A 7862-nucleotide genomic window follows, 5' to 3' on the forward strand; every position below is an offset into this window, starting at 1 on the left:
CAGTCATCTTCGTCTTCAGTATGCCAGGTGAAGATTTGTGAGCTGAGCTAGAGGCAGATGGTAATGAGGAATTTGGATTCCCTGTTTGATGCTGCCTGGGCTATGGCTGCAGAGGAAGTGAAGACTGTCCTAAAGTTGAGGACTTGGCAGGTGTTGTTGTTTTTGTGTGAGGAATTTTCTCTTTCGAGAAAGCTATTGAGGATTTTGACTTGACACCTGATTTCTTAATCAGTGTCTTCTTGGGAAGTTGTTATGTAGCAGGAGCTACAACAGTAGAATCTTCATTGAGCTTTGTTATAGCAACATTTGCATTTTCTTCAGCTTGGACAAAAAATTGTCTTTTTCCTCAAGATAGTCTTCAATTGTGGCTACGCTGTAGGGATGTGCAGTTGCTTGGTCGCCCTGAGGCAATCTTTTGCAAGGAGGTTTGAGGGCAAACTTCTTGGCATACTTTGGAGTGACATATTTGAATTGTTTCTACTGCTTTGCCCATCTGCGATCAATCCTTTGAAGCCTTATCGTGCGTTTTGCAGCGGTTTCGTTCCCATGAATTTCTTCATCTGGCATGCAGTAATAAGCTTATGTTTCCTATGGGATTTCAAAAGCAGTGTCTATTCTAGCTTCTTGCCACCCTTCTCTTTTCTGTCCTCCAATTTTTTTCAGAAGTGGTTTTTGATGAGGGATTGGTATTCTTAAGGACTCTGATGGCACATGTATTTTTTATTCAAGAAATGTTGCACATGAGTTAAGTTGATGAGAACCTAGTGATTCATCAGCTGACATTTTGTACCTGTGAACAGAGTATGGGTGCGAAGAGTTTGCAGAGGTCATATGTGTTCTCGGGTTTGAGGAAATTGAAAAATGACTCAAGTTGAGGAATTCCGATCTTGGGTTTCACAGTTGTGCAGGTTCGTAAATTTACACAATTGAGGAATCTCATGAAGAATTTTGTGGTTTAGTGAAATTCATCAAGTGTTCTAGACATGGGTGTCCACAACAGAAAGATTTTCTGAGGAATAACTGATTTCATGAATCTACAGAAAATAAATGGATCAACAAGGGCGGTAAAATAGGATTTTAATTACCATTTATGAAGAACACGACGAACAGGGGAAGTAAAAAACCAAAGTTCTTTGGTTCAGATCTTTAATGCCCTAACTCGGCGACTGAAGACAGCTACGGCGGCGGCAGAGGGAGATGATCCGCAGTCGACTAGAGTCCAGCGATGACGACGTCGAGGCACTGAAGCCGTTCCTTGTCGGCGACGAGGATTCCTGGCAGCGTTGCTAGGTTTGAGCTCGAGCGGAGAATATGAGAGTGACAGAAGAGTTTTTCTCTTGAGGGGGAAGGGATAATTTATGGCTCAGGTGAAAATGGTCCAAAGAATAATCTCCGGACGAAATTACTCGTGCCCTTTCGTCTTCGCATGACACGTGCTACCCACGTACAAAGTGTTGGAGATAATGGAGATCGTGGTTATCCTATCGTGAGTAGTGGGTGCAGTTATAGTGGTAATGATAAAAACATTTATTAATTTTTCGAGTTTTGAGGATTTTGTGGCTAAGTCATCAGATGACAAGGACTCAGTGAGGACTTTGAACGAGTGTGAAGTAGAACGCATATGAAGAATTGAGAATAGACTGGTTTGAGCTTAGCATAGAGGGGACACGGGTCCGATCACATTCACTTAGAAGAATTACCAACTTGAAGACTTAGCAATAAGTGAATGTTGTTGAGGACATTGAAAGCTTATTATATATTATATATTCGATTAAGATCATCATAGAAAATTTTGAAGAATTTGAAATTTTTTGAAGACTTCGAAAATTTGAGGAATTTGTGCAAAGGCTCAGATTTGAAGAATTTCCACTTTGAAGAATTTCAAAGTTTGGTGGTGGCGTGACCCACCGTATAAGAATAATGATTTCAGGCGCCGCGTACAACTGTCGTAGGGCCATGAGAAACAAATTCTTCATTAATTTCTTCACACTTAGAGTGTTATTCTTCATTGATTGAAGAATAAAGTTACTTCGTGTGTTGTGCATCTACAATTTTACATAAGTGTTAAGATGTGTGCATTTTTACACAACTTTCTGATTTCGGGCTCCACAAAACCCTAAGGATTCGAACTCTAGGGAGTGTACGAAGGTCTATCCCTGCTCTGCCTCGCCTATCCCACTACTCGACGGAAACGACGATGGACTCGCTCGATGGCGAGGGGAACACGGAACTCAACATTTTACCTAGGTTTGGGCCGCAACAAAGTGGAAAACCCTACTCCTAGTCTTGGTGGATTGCCTCTCGCGGAGGTGGTGGATGAATTAGTACAGTGCTCTCGAGACTCCGGGGGAAAATGGCTAGTTGTATTGTTCTACCGTCCAAATGAACTCCCCCTCTCAAGTATCCTACCCTCTCTATTTATAGCGGAGGCCCGGGTCCTCTTCCCTCCTAGCTTCAGCGGGAAGGGATCCCTCAACGACCAATTTTGAAGGGGAACAGGGACATGCTCCCCTTCCCAAAGGTGGTCTTCGCCTGCAAAGTAACTGTCCACGCCGCAGAGATTGGCATGTGGGTAACATTTGCCCCACTGGTGGGTGGTTGCGGATTTGTTGCACCAGAATGGAAACCTTTGGAAGATGCCTTTGGAAACATTGTACGCTCACGCCTCCTTTGCACCAAAGGGGAGACCGTCTCGTCCTGCCATCTGCTGCTGACCTGTCCTTTCCTGGCATCCCATCCTTGAACTGTGCCAGGCCGGGAGTTTGCTTTGGTTAGGCGGGCCTGCCCTTTGCCACAGGCAGGCTGGTCTGGGTACCCCCATCCCAGAACAACGACAGTAGCCCCCGGGCCCATGGAGTGCTCGGGTTAGCTTCGGGGTGGAGCCTCGGGGGGGCAGCATGAGATGTCGCGGGCCCTCAAATGCCCATGGGACAGGCCAGAGCGCGTCATGCGGTTGGTGTCTGGTCCTCCTTGTCCTCTATGTCTTCCCCCTTTATTAGGTGCCCTACTTGTAGCTTCGCTACCTTATTGCTTTCCTTCTTCCGTGCTCTCCTTTCTTCTTAGGTCTTCGACTCCAACCCGCGCCTCCCAGACCCAACGCTGCATATATCCTTGCTAGTCCAGCAATGCCACCCACCGGCAAGCAGAAGCCAGAGGGGCATGGTTCGTGCCCGGCTTACCCGCTCCTAGACTGCGCCCTCTCCAAGGACGAGGATCTCGTCCTAGTGCTTCCATGGACCGCGACCGAGTCCAGAGAGCATGGGCGAACACTGATTTAGCGTGGCACCGTAGAGAAGCGGCCCGCGCCCTGGGCGGTATACTGTTGGAAATATGCCCTAGAGGCAATGATAAAATAGTTATTATTATATTTCTTGTTTCAAGATAATCGTTTATTATCCATGCTATAATTGTATTGAATGAAAGCAGATATACATGTGTGGATATATAGACAAAACAATGTCCATAGCATGCCTCAAGTTGGCTAGCCAGTTGATCAAGGATGGTTAAGGTTTTCTGACCATATGCAAGTGTTGTCACTTGATAACTGGATCACATCATTAGGAGAATCATGTGATGGAAAAGACCCAAATACCTTGTTGCTATTGTTTTCTGCGTGTCAAGTATTCATTCCTAAGACCATGAGATCTTGTAACTCACTAACGCAGGAGGAATACCTTGTCTGTATCAAACGTCACAATGTTATAGGGTGAAAATAAAGGTGATGTACAGGTATCTCCGAAGGTGTCCGTTGAGTTACCATGAATCAAGACTGGGATTTGTCATTTCGTGTGACAGAGAGGTATCTCGGGGCCCACTCGGCAATACAACATCACATATAAGCCTTGAAACCAATGTGACTCAAGTGTAAGTCATGGGATCTTGTATGACGGAATGAGTAAAGAGACTTGCCGGTGATGATATTGAAATAGGTATAGGGATACCAACGATCAAATCTCGGGCAAGTAATATACCAAAGGACTAAGGGAATGATATACGGGATTATAGAATATGTAGGATCCAATATGGACATCCAGGTCCCGCTATTGGATATTGACCGAGGAGTGTCTCGGGTCATGTCTGCATAGTTCTCGAACCAACTGGGTCTGCACACTTAAGGTTCGTTCGATGATATTTTAGTATACTTGAGTTATATGTGTTGGTGACCGAAGGTTCTTCGGAGTCCCGGATGAGATCACGGACGTCCCGAGGGTTTCCAGAATGGTCCTGAAACAAAGATTGATATATAGGATGGTTTCATTTGGTCACCGCAAAGTTTTCGTGCATTACCGGCAGTGTACCGGGAGAGACGAATGGATTCCGGGTATTCATAGGGAGGGGCCCACCCACCCGGGAGTGAGCCCAATAACCCTAGGGTGGTTCACAAGCCCTTAGTGGGTTGGTGAGGCCAAGCCAAGAGGGCTATGGCGCCACAAGTAAAAAAAACAAAGGAAAAGAAAAAACAAGGGAGCTGGGCAGGAAGGAGTAGGCTCCTTCCCCCAAACCGAATTGGGGTGTGAGTCCATGCTACTGCAACAAAAGACCTTCCAACGGCGCCATGAAGAAGCGTGCCGATTGGAGACTATTCTTGTCTTGATTCTCCTCAGCAACGGCACCAGGAATCCTTCTGCTACGGCTACGCCTTTAGGGACTTCCTAGGAAAATATGCAAAGGATTCCCCCGTGGCCTTGGAGCCTTGCGTTGGTGTTCCCTCGAAGCGGAAAGGGTGATGTAGCACAGCGGTGGTAAGTATTTCCCTCAGTTTTGAGAACCAAGGTATCGATCCACTGAAGGAGTATCACAAGTACGTGCACAAACACAAAGAGCTTGCTCCCAATGGTCTACAGGGGTTGTCAATCCCTTATAGATTGTTTGCCAAGTCAGAACTGAAAGCAAAAAAGTAACAAAGCAATGTAAAAGAAAAAGTAGAAACGATAGGTCTGAATAGACCCGGGGGCCGTAGTGTTCACTAGTGGCTTCTCTCATGAAAGAAAGTAGACGGTGGGTGAACGAATTACTGTCGAGCAATTCATAGAACCGTGCAAAGTCGTGACGTTATCTATGGCAATGATTATATCTATAGGCATCACGTCCAAAACAAGTAGACCGATACTTTGTGCATCTACTACTATTACTCCACTCGTCGACCGCTATCCAGCATGCATCTAGTGTATTAAGTTCATGAGAACAGATTAACGCCTTAAGCAAGATGACATGATGTAGATGGACAATCTCATCTACGACAAAGCCCATCTTGTTACCCTTGATGGCAACAACATGATGTGTGCCTTGCTGAAGTGAACTACTCACGAGTCATTGGAGGGGCGATGATGTTGATGAAGAAGCCCTCCAACTCCAAAGTCCCCTCCGGCACGACACCGGGAAGGGTCTCCAGATGAGATCTCGAGGAAACGGAAGCTTGCGGCGGAGGAAAAGTGTTTTCGTGGACGCGCTAATTTTTTCTGGATTTTTAGCGAATTTATAGGCCAAAGTCCTAGGGCAGGGGAGCGCCAGGGGGCCACAAGCATGGTTGCCGCGACCTCCCCCTGGTCGCGACAACAGGGCTTGTGGGCTCCCTGTGGGCCCACTTGCTTGGCCCTCAAACCTCCCGATTTTCTTCCATTCTGGAAAAAATCATTTTGGGGACTTTATTCCGTTTGGACTCCGTCCTGAAGTCACATCTGAAAAGATTCAAAAACACAGAAAAAACAGGAACTCGGACTTGGCACTCGGTTAATAAGTTATTCCCAAAAAAGATATAAAGGGTAAACAGAACATCCAAAGTTGTCAAGATAACAGCGTGAAACCATCAAAAATTATAGATACGTTTGAGACGTATCAAGCATCCCCAAGCTTAACTCCTGCTCGTCCTCGAGTAGGGAAGTGATAAAGAATGAATCTTTGATGCTTTCATGCTACCTAACATAGATGTCCTTTGTAACTCCTCTTATGTGACGTGAATGTTCAGATCCATTAGATTCAAAACAATAGTTTTCTATTGACGTGGAAACAATAATACTTCAAGCAAACTAGCAAAATAATCATGAACTTGCAAAATAACAAGGCCAAAAGAAAGTTATCCCTACAAAATCATATGGTCTGGCTATGCTCTATCATCATTGCACAACAAATTTAAATCATGCACAACCCCGGTATTGGCCAAGTAATTGTTTTCACACCTTTACTTTCTCAAAAAATTTCAACGCTCACGTAATACATGAGCGTGAGCCATGGTTTTAGCACTATAACTGGTGTGGAGTGTGGTGTAGGTTGCAAGACAATCAAGGAGAAGATGGTCACATTAACTAGTCATATCAATGAGTTGTGGACATGCTCATCAATAGATATCAACGTGAATGAGTAGGGATTGCCATACAAATCATGCACTAGAGATAAGAGTATGTGAATGCTCTTAAACAAAACTAGTGGGTGTGCATCCAACTTGCTTGCTCACGAAGACCTAAGGCAAATTTTAGGAAGCCTATCATTGGAATATACAAGCCAAGTTATATAATGAAAATTTCCCACTAGCTATATGGTGGTGACAAAACGAGAGACTCTCAAGCATGAAGATCATGGTGCTTAATATGCACAAGTGTGGAAAGGTGGTAGCATTGTCCCTTCTCTCTTTTTCTCTCATTTTTTTTGGATGGGTTCTTTGGCCTCTTTTTTTTATTTGTTTTATTTTGGTGGGCATCTTTGGCCTCTTTTATTTCCTCACATGGGACAACGCTCCATCAATGATGATCATCACACTTACAACTCAAAACTTAGAGCAACGATGACTCTATATGAAATGCCTTCAGTAGTGTACCGTGACAATGATCTAGCATGGCATAGACATTAATGGAAACATCATGCTAGCTATCTTACGATCAAGCAATGGCAATGTAGCCGTGGTGGCACATGTCATGCTGGTAGTTGCATGGCAATATATCTCGGAATGACTCTGAAAAAGCCATAGTAGGTAGGTATGGTGGCTGTTTTGACGGAGGCTAATGGTGGGTTTTATGCACCGGCGAAAGTTGCACGGCACTAAAGAAGATGGTGATGGTGGAAGGTGAAAGTGCATCTAAACCGTGGACTCAACATTAGTCTTGAATAACTCATATACTTGTTGCAAAAGTTTTATTAGTAATCGAAACAAAGCTTTCAACGCATACTCCTAGGGGAAGGGTTGGTAGGTATAAACCATCGCGCGATCCCGACCGCCACACAAAGGATGACAATCAATAGACTAATCATGCTCAGACTTCATCACACAGCGGTTCACCATACGTGCATGCTACGGGAATCATTAACTTCAACACAAGTATTTCTAGATCCACAACACCTTACTAATATAACTTCAATATTACCATAACCACAACTGAAAACTAGTTGAGATGAATCAAACTTCTCTAACTATTCAAGGCACATGAAGGTGGAAGTTTTTGTATCCCTTTGGATAACTACCCCTTTGGAGACTACTTTGAAAGCATAGATCAACTACCAAGCCACGCACCGCCGTGCTCTAAAAGATATAAGTGAAGCACATAGAGCAAAAGCATCTAGCTCAAAATATATAAGTGAAGCACATGTGAGCTGAATTGTCTAACCAAAAGATATAAGTGAAGCTCGACAAAATCACGGTGAGTACATGTCTCTCTCTCTAGGTGTGCAGCAAAGATGATTGTGACACAATAAAAATAAAAGACTCCTACGATACAAGACGCAACAAGCAAAACACATAACATGTGGTGAATAAAAATATAGCCCCAAGTAACGTTACCGATGGATTGAAGACGAAAGAGGGGATGCCTTCCAGGGGCATCCCCAAGCTTAGGCTTTTACAGAATCCTTGAATCATCTTGGGGCGCCTTGGG

This window comes from Hordeum vulgare, chromosome 2H (genome assembly GCF_904849725.1).
Source record: "Hordeum vulgare subsp. vulgare chromosome 2H, MorexV3_pseudomolecules_assembly, whole genome shotgun sequence".
NCBI classification, from domain to species: domain Eukaryota; kingdom Viridiplantae; phylum Streptophyta; class Magnoliopsida; order Poales; family Poaceae; genus Hordeum; species Hordeum vulgare.